Consider the following 17360-nt stretch of genomic DNA (forward strand, 5'->3'; position numbering starts at 1 on the left):
ACGACCGCTACGATTGCGTCTAACACAATTAAAGTCTGGAAACACAAAAGTCAAGACTCTCTGCACCGAGGCCAATCAGAAGTTCTGACAAAGGGTTTCGACAAAATTCAACAGTTAACATGAATGTATGCTTAGGTTGAAAAAAAGTTGGGTTTTTCTTTTTTTCGAAAAGTCCAAATTTAACTACTTCGCCCATAGGCCGGCCCATGGGCGAGAATGTTTACTTGTAGATGAATGAAAGTATGTTTTAAAAGTATCATGACATAAAATTCAACTCTTTTAAACTTAATTCGGCCAATTTAGAGCGTTAATATAATATCTCGCCCATGAGTCAAATGTTTACTTTTGCTTAAATGTTTCCTTATATTGCAAATATACAGTTTAAAAATACATGCAAGTATCATGACACATAATTATTTTAACTTCATTCAGCTGTAATACTGTTATAATATCTCGCCCATTTTGGGTCGAATAAAATGAGCAGACAAAACTGTCCTTTCCTCGAATCTTGTTTATGCTAAAATACAACAACTGACTGACTGACTGAGTTTGGTTTTACGCCGCTTTTAGCAATATTCCAGCAATATCACTGCGGGAGACACCAGAAATGGGCTTCACTCATTCTACCCATGTGGGGATTCGAACCCAGGTCTTCGGCGTGACGAGCCAACGCTTTAACCACTGGACTACCCAACCGCCCGTAAAATACAACAAAGTGTAACAATTAGTATCACCACACTCATTTAAAAAAAAAACGTTATTGTGTCAAACGGATATGGTCTTCTTTATGTTTCAAGTTATAATATCATTGTTTCGTTTATCAAAACTTATAGCTGTGGTCCGGTATGTTAGAGCGCCCGTAAGTAGGTCACGGCACTTCGCGAGGCCTTGGTACTTCCGGTGACAAACAACGTTTCATACTTTTCGAATGGTGTCACGGTTGTAAAGTTGGCAGTAAGGAACCGATCATCCTTGCAGGAATAACACATTACCGATCTAACCATCCCCAAATCAGCCAACTATTACGACTGTCAAGAGCTGTGACTGCCAAGCATGTTTGTACAATTGTCCGCTCTGGAAATATTTGATGGTCGCGCAAGTTGGAACCAGGCCTGGCTTTTCAATATATGTGTGAAGCCGATGTATGGTGTCCCCCGCCGTGATATTGATGGAATACTGCTAAAAATGGCGTTAAACTAATCTCACTCACTGACTCTTGACTATATGCTTGTCACCGGAAATCTGGTACCGGAAGTAGGCTGGGCCCCGTCTCCCATATCTCAAGTTGGCGCATGCAAAGGATGCCGGGAACCACCTTAATACCGGAAGTAGCGCGTCGCGAGACTTACAGGTCCTACAGTAAAGGAAAACTCCTTGAGGAATCTGTTTCAGAGAAAGATCTCTGCATATCCCACCACTTATCTACATCCAGCTACTGACCATATTCTGCATATATCGTGTGAGGGACGAATGAGATAGAAATTACTTTCTCCTAGCGTAAGGCAATACAACAAAGGGATGCAGTTCAGTTGTAGGAGGCACCATTATAACGACAGTATATATGGCGTAAGATATTTGAATTGTCATTCTCGCTTGTTGTGCACCAAGTATACATTGCGTCAATGGTACTTCTGAAGAATCTAGCAATTCTATTAACGACAAATTCGATGCTATTTTAAAGCGTTTGGACTCTTCTCAGGTGGATTTAGAACGCAAGATCGCATCAAGAATTGAGGCTAGTCTCGAGCGTTTGAGGGAAGAGGTTGCGAAAAAACACTAACGAAATCCAAGGCTGATAAAGACTTTACGTAGTCAATAGAAGGTAATCGAATCCGGCACAATTTTAAAACAGAGACATGTAGGCCTTTCGTCATATTGAAATTGGTTTCGAGTATGAGAAGCTAGACTACATGAAAGACGTTGTGCAGAACGAGGTATCTTGGATAGAGAAGCCTAATAAGTTGATACGAATAGCTGATTCTTCCGAAGCTGGTTGGGAAATGGTACATCACTAGGTGTCATGTGCTTTGGCTGAGAACTCGGACGATGACAGGCAGAGCAGAGAAATAACCGAGCAGAGAACAAGGCTATCGGGAAGATCAAGGCCAAGAGTCTGCGGTCTTCACGGGGATGTCCGAGTAGGCCGATGTCATGACCTACATCCAGCACCCAGCCCGTGCAGTCCGGTGAGAGTGTGACTCACGATCGTACTGGGTGCGTTCGTTTTGCAGTGTTTCGCACGAGCGATGAATTTCCTAAGCCCGAGCGTCTCTCGCGTGCGTACTCTTGAGTGCCAAGAGGGCCCTCCTGCAAAATCGAGGAGGGAGATCATGAGAGCGGCGGAAGGGCGTCATTTGGCGCGGTGTTTACAACAACATGGGTGAGTGACCACAACCACGGACTTGTACAGAACGAAGTCAAGGTAAATCTTTCGACTATATATCATATAATATAGAGCATAATATAAAGATTACTCTAATACATATACTAGTACTAGTAAATGCAATGGATAGTTTAATGTATAATGTGTGTGTATCAAAATAAAACCATCTGTTATGTTATTTTATTTAAGGACAGCTATCAACTTTATTTATATTTGTTATTTATCATGCCCCAATGAATGCACAAATAAAAATGACTTTTTACAGCGTGATCCTTATTCAGTTATGTTCCGGTGAACATTTTAGCATTAACTGTGCCGTTGTAAAAACATTGACTGCTCATTGTGTGGAACAAGTCGACCTAAACGACACACCCCTCCAAACCGACCAGTTCGTTTTTACATCCATCCAAAGGTCGAATACGGGACCTAACCATTCATTTTCATTGTTTACACGGTGTGTCTATATCTGACTTGGACTTTGTCTGGGTCATAAACTCATTGCCGTATGTTTGCGTTTCTTGCCAGTATGGTGCATAGCATAAACTTTTGAAAAGATTTCGTATACTCTACACATTGCAAGTCCAATATGGAACCTTATTATACAAAGATGAACTTAAATTCGATGACAGTACATGTACCTGTTACAGTAGATTTACCATTCCATCGTGGGGACAGCCTGGCCAATATATACTCCTGGAAACGAATAATAGTGCAGTGACTTAGGTCACATTTTGAAGTTGAAACTTTGCGAAGTGCTGGGGAATATCATGTTAAAATATATTTTGGGGGTGTGCCCGATTTTTTGGGCCCATTTTCCGAAAAACATGAAAGTACAAGTGTTCCTTTATTCTTTTCCAAACTTTCACCCCCAGTGCAATACAAAGCTTGTGAAGAAACCTGGAAAACGTGTTCATTTAGGTGTTCCCCTATTTGTTGGCACGAGTGTATATATCTCTGATTATCAAATTATCATCTGTCACAGCCTGTATAGTCTGTTTGACTTCATTTGAGACCGATGAATTGGTCTCCAACACAAAATCTAATAAATGCCAGGAAATCAAACTTTGCACAGTCACATGAAATCGACAGACCAACTCTGATGATTTGTCTCATAAGTTTGGACACCCGAATAACAAAGTTGTTTAACAAACGATCATTATTTTGTTGTCACTTTTCGCTGTTTCTTACGAGGGAGACAAATCATCAGAGTTGGTCTGTCGATTTCATGTGACAGTGTAAAGTTTGATTTTGTTTCATTTAACAGATTTTGTGTTAGTGAGCAATTCATCGGTCTCAAATGAAGTCAAACGGACTGTACTTTGATTGATGGGAAGCCTTTTCTGCATATGTAATCTTAATCTTGGTTGGGAATGCCAGACAGTCGAATACGACTGCCATCAATTACATCAACAATGTTTTCACTATGGCATGCTTCTTCAAACGACTGTTCTTCGTCACTTGGGGACCGCCTTCGTGGTGTAGTGGTTAGAGCGTCCGCCCGGAGAGCGGAAGGTCGCGGGTTCGATCCCCGACCGCGTCATACCAAAAGACGTTAAAATATGGTACTTGTTGGTCCCTGTCTGGCGCTCGGCATTAATGGGTACAACAAGGACTGGTCGGCTCGGGAGTCAGTATAATGTGTCTGAGTGGGGTATTCATGCTTCACTGCGGCATGGTATCTCAGTGGGCTAGCACTATAGAACCAGCTTAAGTCTGGGCTAGTACAAGCAGCCGCACATACACAAACACGCCCATGCACGTCGTCATATGAGCGAAATATTCTCAAGCACGACCTTAAACCCAATTTCACCTCACCTTACCTTCGTCACTTGGCCACACAGTTATAGTCCGTTCGGCTCAAAAGGGGACCGATGAATTGCAATGTAACTCGAAAACTGATAAACATATAGTACTCAATGAAACGCTGATCATAATAAAAACATCAGACAAACTCTTTGAGCTCTTTGTAGAATTTATGTCCTGAAAATAAAAAAGTTGTTTAACAAACTATCATTAAAATATTTGCACAGTTCACTATTTGTTACGAGGGAGGAGTGCAAAGAGAGGAACAGCCAAGTGTACGCGGAGCACCTGCACAAGTGCCGACAAAGCTATTGATTCATTTACCTGAGCTGTGCCGTATCCATCCTTTCTCGCACATCTGGCTGTCCCTTTCTCTGATGACATCCATAACCTTTCAGGCCCGGCAAGAGATTTGGTTCGTGGAATTCCAGAACTTTTGCAATTTGAATAATAATAATAATAATAATAATAATAACTAATCAGAAATATGATTATTTAGTTCAGAAGTGGATACAGTGGGCGAGAAGTAATGACATGCCTACACATTTTCCCATAAAACCTTTAAATTGTACCGCTTACCTAGTTTCTGTGATGCAACTCAGCCATTTCTTTTCGCCCGTACATACAGCTTTTTGTAGCATTTGTCATGTTCATAGTATAATAGGCTTGCCCAGTCCTACTGAAAATCTTCTGGTGAGAAATGCATTGGAGGCTGCTAATGTTTTGATATTGTACATTATCCTATTCTTAATGTTTCAGGTCATTGTAAAGCTTGTCGCCAGCTGAGAGGCGTATCGCTGTCTGCAGGCTCGTCGCCGATAGAGAGGCTTGTCATTGACGGCCATGTTTGGTACCGACTGAGAGGCTTGTTGCCGATAGAGGCGTGTAGCGAGGGGCTTGTCGCCTGCTTCTTTTCAGGTTCTTTCGCATTGTACATAATTCATACTTCTAAATATATACACCCTTCTTCACGCGATATGTGGTGGTGCACATCACAGACATCCAATGTGTGTTATGCTATCTGTTGTATTGTGTTGGAGGAACTAGGAGAATGAACTTCGCCAGGACTGACTGGTCATTATATAAGACAGTATGTACTGATCACTTAAAGAATGACGTGTTTCAGATATACTAAATGACATTGCTGACAGAACAATTCCTAGTTCCCCAGCATCACCACATATTCGTAAACGTTGGTTTAATAGAGTATAAAAGGCAAATGTTTAAAATCTACCGTTCACCATCTGAAGGACAGTGACACTTTATTATTTGATAAAACAGACATTGCTATTAAACTTGACAAAGATGAATACTACAACGAATTGTTTCCGCTACATGAGCTACAAGGGCAAGCTCATGATACAGCACGACGAGCTGATAATATTCACTATCAGCTCGTGAAGCATTTGTCTGACTCAAAGTCTAGAAACACTTCTAGATATATTTGATACAATATGGACTTCAGGGAATTTTCCATTTTCGTGCCATAATGCCATTGTAGCTCCTATACCAAAACCTGGCCGGGATTATACAGATACTTCTATTTACATATAAATACTAGTTGTGTAAAATCATGAAACAAATGGTTTATATTAGATTAATTTGGTATTTCGAAACAAATAACCTAATTACAAATATGCAATGTGGTTTCCAAACACATCGACGTACTATTGATCATTTGGTACAATTAGAATCCTTTGTTAAAATACAATAGTAACCATGGAGCTTTTGTAAACAAGCGTGGTAAACAAAGATATACCTATATATCTGTCTTCAGAGATTCAGGACAATTTGTTAAAAGTGAAAGCAAATGTCATTTAAAGTGTACCGAGAAAACAATATATGAAATGCTGGACTTTCTAATTGATAACATCTTTGTGAAGTTTGGGGGTAAATCATTTCGCCAAGAAGTAGGCATCCCCCTGGGCACCAATTGTGCTCCCCTCCTTGTGGATCTGTTTCTTTCTGCATATCAGTCAGAATTTCTGATTGGGTTGGCAAATTCAAAACAAGGTAATTTGGCTAAGAAGTTTAACTTAACCTTCCGGTACATCGATGATTTAATATCGTTCAATAACCATCAAGTTGCCAATTGCCTTCTACTGGTTTACCCACCTGAATTTGAAATTAAAGAGACCACTGTTTCATATTTATATCTATGCATAAAGATTCAGAATGACAAATAAAACTCCCCAAAGGTTGTATGACAAAAGGGATGATTTCAACTGTCCAATAGTTAACTTCCCTTTCATGTCGAGCAATATTCCAACAGCTCCAGCCTTTGGTGTTTACAGTTAACAACTTTTGAGGTACAATCAAGAGTGCTTTTTTCATCAGGATTTCAAATAGCGTCATGCCAGTCTTGCTCTGAAGTTGTAAAGCTTTCAAGGTTTGTGGTAGACGTGTCGAGGACATTTCCAAATTGGATGCATCAGTGAGCAAAAAAAATATGTCCGATGCATTTCCTATTTTGACTTCCCGAATTATTTCAGGTGAACAATTGACTAGACTAAGCATATGTTCATTACGGGTGCCACCGGTCACCTTTTCGCGAACACCTGGTATCTTCACTATTTCACAGTGATTCATGAACACATGTTCTGTCATCGTATCGCATGGTGACAATCACTGGATTGTCTGGTTCAGACTCGATTTGTTTTCAAACAACATCGTACAGCTGTAATACTGCTGACACAAATATATTCTCATGATATTGTCACAATTACACAATCGGCCCTGCTTTTAGCAGAGATTTCCTTTGGGTGTGGAAAGGGTTTTGTTGCTTCTGGACACATTGTCTCTGGTACGCAGTGGAAAATCAAAGTACCTATGTTTTGCAGTGGAAGTTAAACTAATACAAAAAAAATGACTTACCTTTCAATCAACTAAATGTGAAATCCCTTTTTAACCAACTAACAGCGAAATCCCCTTTTAACGCAATGAAAAATGTGAAATAAACTAATAAATAATGAAGTATAAACTTAATATGAAGAATCTGTCTATCCAGCAACTGTCAAAATGTTAATGGATAATTCTCTCAACTATGTGTATTTCTATTTCTATTTAATCTAAACTTTTCTTGCTAGTTCAACATCTATCACTTGGGGACAGTTACCCATTAAAAACCCGTCACATGGGCCTTAAACTGAAAGTTTTAACATCTGTATCATACGCAGTCGAACTTCGCACAGAATCTCGTGAAGCATGAAAAGCTAATGTCCTTGTCGCGCTTCAGGTGTATTTGTGCTGTCACGGACCCTTTAGAACAGTCTAAATTTTCTTTGATCTTGAGAAAGCCTACGATACTACTTGGAAGCACGGCATTTTGAGGGATTTACATGATTTCAGTTTGAGAGGTCGTTTACCTCTTTTTACATCACGATTTTTAACAGACAGGCAATTTCAAGTCCTAGTGTCTGATCAGGACAATCACGATCAGGGTGTGCCACAAGGCAGTATGTTGTATGTCACGTTATTTAGTATCAACATAACCAGCCTTTCAAAGGTTTTAACTGATTCAGTCGATGTATCGCTATTTGTGGATGATTTAAATAATTCCTGTCGTGGTACATATATGCATGAAATAGAAAGGCAGTTACAACTCTGTCTCAACAAAATTCACATATAGTCACTTGAAAACTGTTTCAAATTTTCTAAATCAAAAACTAATTGCATTCATTTCTGCCGTAAATATAATCCGCATAGAGACCCGCAACTATTTTTAAATGGCACTCTCATGAACGTTTTCAAGGAGGCATAGTTGTTGAGTCGACTCACACTTAACCTTTCTACCACAATTAGAATACCTTAAAGTTAAATGCCTGAAGGCACTCGATTTGTTAAAAGTCGTTTCAAATTCAAAGTGGGGTCACATAACTTGTCGCCCTCAAGGAAGGGGAGAGGTAGATCTCCTGTACATCCCCCGCCGAAGAAATAATGTCTTCACCTGTAATTCAGTGGAATTGTACAGGAATTAGGGCTAATTTAAATGATTTACAGTTAATAGTTCAAGATTTTGAACCGTCATCGTTTGGCTTACAAGAAACTTATCTGGAACAGACAGATAGTTTTGGCCTACGTCAGTTTAATGCGTATCACTATTTTTCGCCTCCAAGTGATAGGGATCCCGGTCAGTCGTCAATCCTGTTTAGGCAAAATGTTATATATAGCCCAGTCACACTTAAAACAAATCCCCAAGCCGTGGCAATGTGATTTACATTACAAGTTGCATTTACTCTATGTTCAGTGTATATTCCACCTTACTCTGATCTACATGGTCTTTATGATCAACTACCTAAACCCTGTTTAATCGTTGGTGATTTAAATGGCCACAATCCACTCTGGGGTAGTACTAATACAAACACCAAAGGTAAATTACTGGAGGATTTCATCTCAAATAATGATCTATGCATTTATAATGATGGTTCAAAGACATATTTACATCCTGGCACAGGAACACATATTCAGCTCTTGATTTATCAATTACTGACTCCAAAATTTGTCTGAATTTGAATGGTCAGTCCGCGGTGGCCTCTGTGGAAGTGACCATTTCCCAACAATACTAAAACCGATGAACCCATCTGATGTTCCTCCATCGTTAAGATGGAATTTTAAAAAGGACAACTGGCCTTTATATGAAACGCTCTGTACTGATAAACTTAAACCTGAACTTTTTATAAATGTTCTTGATACTATAAAATGCTTTTCCGATGAACTGAACAACATAGCTGACGAGTGTATCGCAAAGTCCTCTGCAATTCCTCACGTACGAAAACCATGGTTTAAGATTGAATTCAAACAGGCTCGTAAGGCACGGAAAAAGGCCGAGCATTATTTCCGTTGCCATCCTATGGTCCATAGCTTTAAAAAATTTAAAATTGTAAACGCTAAAGCACGGCGTACTTTTATAGAAAATAAACGTCAACCTTGGCGAAACTATGTATCTAAAACCAATGCACGTACACCGATTTCTACGGTATGGAATATGATCGAGAAAATCAAGGGTAAGGGCTCCATATCTAGCATTCACCACTTAAAGACGGAAGCCAGTTATTAACTAATAATTCCGATATTGCTAATACACTTGGTGAAAAATTGGCAAAACATTCTTCTTCATCAAATTATGTACCTCAATTCCAAAAGTATAAAAGAAACAGCAAGAAAATAAATCTATTGATTTTACTTCAGATAATGGGGAAGATTACAACGATGTATTTTCATTGATGCTCTTGACCAGGCCCTAGATACTGGTACAGAAGATGATAACATCCATTATCAACTCCTGAAGCATTTACCGGAACTTTACCGGAATATTTCAGTGTAAAAGCAGTTAAGGATCTCTTTAGTAAAATCAAGTATCATTTAATTATTAATTTGTTAAACGATATAGAACTAATTGAAAAATGTTGATTGATATGTATTGTAGATCGATGTATTTTTTATGATCGGAAGTTTAAATTAGTAACTGAGATTGTTAATGGCTGTATCCTTAAAGGGGGTTAAATTATTCTAAAATTAGTGTCCTCCTGAGAGGGTACATAAGTCACTAATGATTCAAAGAAATTTAAACTTACCAGATTGTTAAAACGTAGTATTTTGGTGATTTTAAATGATGGCTTAATTTGACTACAGTCCCCATTGACTGAAGGGATGATATAAATCCAGCTGGGGTCCAAGCAGGTAGCAAAAGTACTGTTAATCCCTACCTTCAATTGTTGGCGATCTATAACCCATTTTCATATTGTGTTGTTGATAAACAGTTTCCTATTTTATATGTTCCCAAACTAGTTTTAAATAAAATGTGATAATCTAGTTGTTATACTGTCTTTTGGCGACAGGACTTTAAACCGTTATATTATATTTCATACATTTGTTACCGACGTATAAGGTTTTCTCATCACGATATTGCTGAAATATTGACAAGAAGTCAGTCTGTCCCATTTTTGGTCTTGTTCATTAAAACGTAAAACAACGGACGCTTTTAAGCCGGCCCATAGACAAGGTTTTTGCAAAATATATTTTCATTTGTTCATCCTCAGCATATGTTCCTGATAACTGCATGTTGGATTTCGTCGAATCCTTTGTCAGAAAGTGGCCACAGTGCGGAGAGCTTCTGTACTTTTAGGTTTCCAGAAATAAATTGTGATGAGTTCTCCTATTTTCGCATCGCACTGGGAACATTTCGCACTTCCTATAAGACCCCACGATTCAAAATAGATATGTGATGTCAGAGAACTGATGTCAGATGAGCTTGAAAGAGTCGTGTCAGATAACAAAACATTTTGGACTTAGTGGGAAGAGGAATTATTCATGAGACCAACCGAGAATATGGCTTTAAGTGTATTTTACTCATTACAAATTTACTAATATAAAAATAATGGATATATATGATCCGACATTAATTGTGAATACAAACAGATCAGGGACGTGTAGGATTTCAGATCGGTTTGACAGAGCCTAACAGGTGCTCGAGACAGCAAAACCATTTACCACTTCATGAGAAGAAGAATCATTCAGTAGATATAACCTGAGCATGAAGGTACGTTTGTAGCATCAGACAGGTTATTGGTGCTACTTGTGGAAGGAAGGGGAAGTTGCTTGTCTGTAAGTAATGGTTTTAATATTTTTTAGTTTTGAATTAAACAATTTAGTGTGACATCCTCAAGACGATCTACAGTCGCTCCATATGTTCAGGGACGTTGGGGTAGCCTAGTGGTTAAGGCGGTCACTCGTCATGCATAATACCCGTGTTCGATTCCCCATATGAGTACAATGTGTGAAGCCTATTTCTGGTGTCCCCTGCCGTGATATTGTTGGAATATTGCTGAAAGCGGCGTAAATTTAAACTCACTCCCATATGTACAGGGAGCCATACACGGACCATTTAGAAACAGTGTTCACACCACTTAGGTGAACAGACCCGTGAAGATCCGGTATAGAATAGGTCTTCAGCAACCCATGTGCTTGCCATAAAAGGCGACTATGCTTGTCGCAAGAGGCGACTAACGGGATCGGGTGGTCAGTTTCGCTGACTTGGTTGACACATGTCATCGGTTCCCAATTGCGCAGATCGATGCTCATGCTGTTGATCACTGGATTGTCTGGTCCAGACTCGATTATTTACAGACTGCCGCCATATAGCTGGGATATTGCTGAGTGCGGCGTAAAACTAAACTCACTCACTCACTTAGGTGAACAAGAAGATCATATGGATGTTTGATACCTCTAAGTCAGTCAAGACACACTTTATGGTTGTGTGTTTCAAATATTTGTACATCTTTATAATCTTGTAAAACATTTAAGGAAATTAAACAAAACTGAATGGACCTAGCATGCATTTACCCAGGTTTCCAAATAAAGCAAGAAAGTTTTCATAAAGTTTTATGACAAACATGTGAAGGACAGCTCCACATTTGACGCATCAGGGACAAAAAGAATGTCGGACGCGATTCCCTTTTTCGAGTTGTACCATCTCATATGCATACTTTGAAATGTTCTTATGACTTCTTTCAGGCGAACAATTGACATGCCTTTGTATTTGTTAATGGCGGGTGTCACCTGTGTTGCAGGATACGTTCCCCTTTTCCCAGGTGTTTCCCTTTGATGGTGAGACCTGAACACTAGGGCTGTAACGATGCATCGAACTATCGATGGATTGCAATTGTTGTGCCTCCGATAGCAATTAATCGGTTATCCACCACTGTTACCTCTTAAACAAACTTGAACGGGATTACAAGTGTCTTGCCAGTTACTAAAAGAGACTGAAATTACTTCAGCTTGTTTATATTTCATATAAATCATGCATTCATTTGGGAAAGGAGAAATAAACTATTGCAATAGTTGGTCGCAATAGGCTATCGCTATCTATCACAATAGTATGTTGCAATAGACTATCGCTATCACAATAGTTGTTTCCCGCTCAGTAGTCACCCCTAATGAACACACGCTCATGATATAACCGTTTATATACCTTCAGGTGACCACAGTGCTTAGAAAGACATGGAACTGATGAAGTACTCGATAACTCTGCTGCTGATTGGCCAGAGCAATACAGAGGAAAGCCATCACAACTACAATGATGTTTCAGGAACTGGCTGTAAACGTGACCTTGCCAAACCTCTCAACTTCTACATGGAATATCTTAACCGTAAATTCCAACTCAAAGGTAAGGGATAGTGGGACTCTTTTCATGGTGTTTTTCTTTTATTGCAGAAGGCCGCTGAACTTCAATATCTGGAAATTTTACCAAATTGATCTCGAAATTTCAAGATTTTAATTTGAAACGTCTTATGGCTTGTACTTATGGAGGTTCATCTACACATCCGGTCACTGGGTGTGTTAATTTACTGAACTATAACTTGAATATATGCTTAATATTTCTCATGCACAATCGGTTTCTATTATAGTTTGACATATAAATGTTGTAGTGGTTAGTTTCTTTTCTGATAGACAGAACATTTGTTATAAACCATTAGTGAGGTTACTTGTCACTTGTCCAAGGGGTACACGAAGTAGATGGTGTAAACAAGCAGGACTTCCTATTGTAGTGGAAGCCACGGTGGCTGAGTGGTACTGATCGCTGACTTTGTAACCTGTGTAAGCGTGTTGGTTCGAATCTCGGATGGGGGTCAATGCCCAAAAGTACTAGAATTTATATTTTACTGAGAAAGTGTACACACAAATATAACGTGTGACGTTTGGCAACTTTCTACAAGATATCTTTGGTCATCATATAAAAGCTGTTATATTTACCTTCCGTTTGACTGACAGAAGATCTATGGCCAACCATCATTGATCAACCAGTCAACAATCAACAATGATATGTCAACAACTATATCCCGTGAAGATCCGGGTTAGAATTGGTCTTCAGTAACCCATGATTGTTGAAGAGGCGACTAACGGGATCGGGTGGTCAGACTCGCTGACTTGATTGACACATGTCATCGGTTCCCAATTGGGTAGAACAATGCTCATACTGTTGATCACTGGATTGTCTCGTTCAGATTCGATTACTTACAGACCGCCGCCATATAGCTGAAATATTGCTGAGTGCTGCGTAAAACTAAACTCACTCACTCAACAACTATATCACTAAATTGTTATATGTGGTTTTGGATATTGTTTATTTTCTGTATATGCATATTTCCACATAATTACAGTGGGCTGAGGCACAAGGTCACGTTATCTGATTATGGCTGGAAGCGTACAGTATCGTATAGTATTTTCCTTGCGACATTAAATACTCATACAATTATTGTGTGTTGTAATTTACCATTTCAAACATCACGTGATACCTGAATACACAATTCTTCAATTCTTTATGCATGTCGCGGGTTCAGGCCATAGTCTATGCCAAGCAGACAAAAATAGGACGGAGAGCCACGACTGTGTAAAAATCTCGTTTATTGCCTGTGAATATGGAATAGAAAATTAGGAAGATGTTGTGGTGTCAGCCATACATGTGTGATTGCTGACGGATGACAATTGACTGTGCATTCAAATTGTCATACGTCACAGGTGTGGAATCCCGTGATTTGACGGTGAGCCAAATACCGTTAGCACGGACGACTACTTCAATAAGACAGTGGAGAAGCCGCCTTCTGATGGAAAGATAAAGAAATAAAAAAGGCTGTCAGAACATTATAATATCTGTCTCTACTAATATCCTGTAAAAGCTCAGATATTTTGGTCAAGGTTCACATACATACATACATACATACATACATACATACATACATACATACATACATACATTTGCATACATACATACACATACATACATACATACATACATTTACATAGCGCTGATATCCAGCTCAGCTCAGCTGCTCGCTGAAAGGCTCAGCTGCTCAAAGGCGCTTTGTTTTTCCCTCGATCACTGGATGTCAATCTCAACGGCACATCGTATTGTCAATCTGAACTTTTGCAGCCACTAGGCGCTCCGAGTTAATGGGGCATTCACATCCTTACGAGGTACCCATTCACAGCTGGGTGGACTGGGACACATAGTCACAGTACTTTGTCCAAGTTTACTGCACGTTGCTGTACCCGCAACTGGGTGTTTGCACGTATTCATGTGGCCACCATCTGGTCATATACCAACGGATTCGTGGGTTCTTTCAAGTGCACAGGGTTGTGTACTCTACACTAGGGGTTGTGACAACACTGAAAGAGTTGACTCCAAGGTTTTTACACCCGGTCACGGGTGGGCTCGATCCAGTCACCTCAAGCTCGCTGGATCACTAGCCTGGCGCTTTAGCCAGTTCGCCCTAATGACAGAAAAGATAACCATCAACAAGACTTAAAATTATATTGCATGATAATTCTACAAGTTTATTTGCACATACAGAATATAGACATTGAATACCAGTTTTAGAGAGAACCCAACTTCATAGAAGTTCTCAGTGTTTTAGGGGCGGTGGGGTAGCCTAGTGGTTAAAGCGTTGGCTCGTCACGCCAAAGACCCGGGATTCCCCACATGAGTACAATGTGTGAAGCTCGTATCTGGTGTCCCCCCTCCGTGATATTGCTGGATTATCGCTAAAAGCGGCATAAAACCATACTCGCACTCACTCTCAGTGTGTTATATGCATAACTGACTATATGAGAACCGTAACATTTATTGCGACCACTGAGAACTGTAAGTGGAGGTGAAAGTGTGTACTTGTGTCAACTGTCAATATATGGATCAAAGTATCAAATAGATGTGTTATTGAGTATACTGACGGTAGAAGAGTGGCAAACTTACTTGAGCAACGTGGCATTTCTTGCGATCACTGAGACCTGTACATTGAGGTGAAAGTTAGCACTGTCAATATATGGATCAAAGTATCAAATAGATGTGTTATTGGGTATACTTAGTATGTGACATATATGATAGCTGACATTTCTGCATTTGGAACATCCTCGATAATCTGCAGGGTATACGTTACGATCACTCTCCACTATACCCTGGATGCATCCACGGCTTGGCCCGATTATTAAATTACATCCCTTTGTTGGCTTTTTATTTAATCAGGTGTCTACGCTGCGAGGTTGAGCGAACCAATCACAACTCACTTTCGCTTCTTAAATTATCTAACCGTTTAAACTAGGCAACACAACTGATGCACAGTACTCTGAACGAGGTAGAAGGAGTTCTTTCATATATTTATTTTAAGTTTCAGATCGGTCAATTTGTCTGTATTATTTCCCCTAAAATCTGAGTGGCATTGCGAAAACACCTTCGCGACCGCTATCTTTGTTGACACTGGCAAGCTCGGATGTAACGGCGGCTTCACTGATTGGCTACTGTGAGAATGCGGAGCCAGCAAAGGGAGGTAATATAATTATCGGGCATAGCTGTGGATGCATCCAGGGTATAGTGGAGAGTGATCGTAACGTATACCCTGGAGATTATCAAGGATGCATGTGGAACAGACTGAACAATGTATCCTAATGACATGTTCAATATGTCAAGGCTGTTCGAAACTATTGCAGACCATCCTTCACTCAAAAGCATCAAGGTGGTGTATCTGCCTTACAACTATATATATTATACAGCTGAGAGGCCAAGACTGGAAAATCAGTTCGTTATATACGTCAGCTCGTTATAAACACGTTCGTCGTAGATGTGGCTGGTTGGTTGGTTGTTGTTTAACGCCGCACTCAGAGCAGAATTCCTGCTATATGGCGGCGGTCTGTAAATAATCGAGCTTGGACCAGACAATCCACAGCGTAAACATCGTTCTACGCAATTGGGATACTATGATTTATGTCAACCAAGTCAGCGAGCCTGACCACCCGATCCCGTTAGTCGCCTCTTACGATAAGCATGGGTTACTGAAGATCACTTCTAACCGGACTCGTTATAGATGTAGTTTACGGTATAACAATTGACAACATTGTTTAAGAATGCATTACTTCCATATACCACTATTGTGTATGGATCAATGCACTGAGACGCACCTAGTAACATCACATTATCTTAAGCTTTGTCACATACGTTGACATAAACGTTGCCTTTTATTGTTCATTGCAGGAGATGATGTCGGGCTAAATAGGAGGGATGCTGCAAACCCAAGAATCCTGCTTGTTCCCAGAGACACCATAAAGTCCCAACCTTGCAAACAGTTGTTCCTTCAAAATACATCAGTGGAAGTATATCCATTTTTAACTGTGCAAGATGCCCAAGCTGCCGTGTATGTCTCGTCAGCCAGGGCTATTCTTGTGGCAGAAAACCAGGAAATATCATCATTTAATATTGACACCCATAAGAAAGTTTTATGGAAAGAAAATGTATCAGCACGTCAAATGGTTGTAGACAATGAGATGAAGCTTGTTTTTCTGTCGGTTGTTATGCTTGGTTTTGCAAGGGTTAAGACTGATGGTAAAGAATTCAAACATTTGTCAAAGTCCTTACCCGTGAACGGCTTAGCAACTGATACGGACAATAGAATCGTGTATGTATTAAGTACCTCTGTGATAATTTCATTCACGTATGATGGCCGGAAACTAAAACGCACTAGAGTGGGACTAACCTTAGATTCATTTGCTCAGGTGTACCCCCACAAAAAGGTATTGTATTACGCAAATGCCTATGATGTATTTGAATTTTCGTTGCTAAGTAACACACTTAAAGTGATAAAGGTTCTCAGCTCTTATGCTGAAAGCGCTGTCTTTTACAAACATAATGTCTGTCTGATATACGATGGACTTGACAATCACTGCAGCATTGTCATCATGGACTTGATAAACAAGACTATTTACAGTGTCATTCAAGAGTATTACCCTGGCTCGTTTGCTTTCACTACTGCTTTAATTGAATGAAACGGTTGGCTTGATGTGAAACAGGGCACATATTGTCGGAACTGACGGTCATAGAAGCATTGGTTGTCATAGAAAGACAACCCATGAAGATCAGGGTTAGAATTGGTCTTCAGTTACCCATGCTTGTCGTAAGAGGCACTCACCAATATTCCAGCTGTATCACGGCGGCATGAACATCAATCTACGCAGTTGGGAACCGATGACATGTGTCAACCAAGTCAGCGAGCCTGACCACCCGATCCCGTTAGTCGCCTCTTACGACAAGCATTGGTTACTGAAGATCAATTCTAACCCAAATAACGGTTTCTATATCTAGGATACTTGACCGTATTACCATGGTATAAATAAATATGCAGTTTGATATTTG

Source organism: Haliotis rubra, unplaced genomic scaffold (genome assembly GCF_003918875.1).
Source record: "Haliotis rubra isolate DU_JTF1 unplaced genomic scaffold, ASM391887v1 Scf783, whole genome shotgun sequence".
Taxonomy (NCBI): Eukaryota; Metazoa; Mollusca; class Gastropoda; order Lepetellida; family Haliotidae; genus Haliotis; species Haliotis rubra.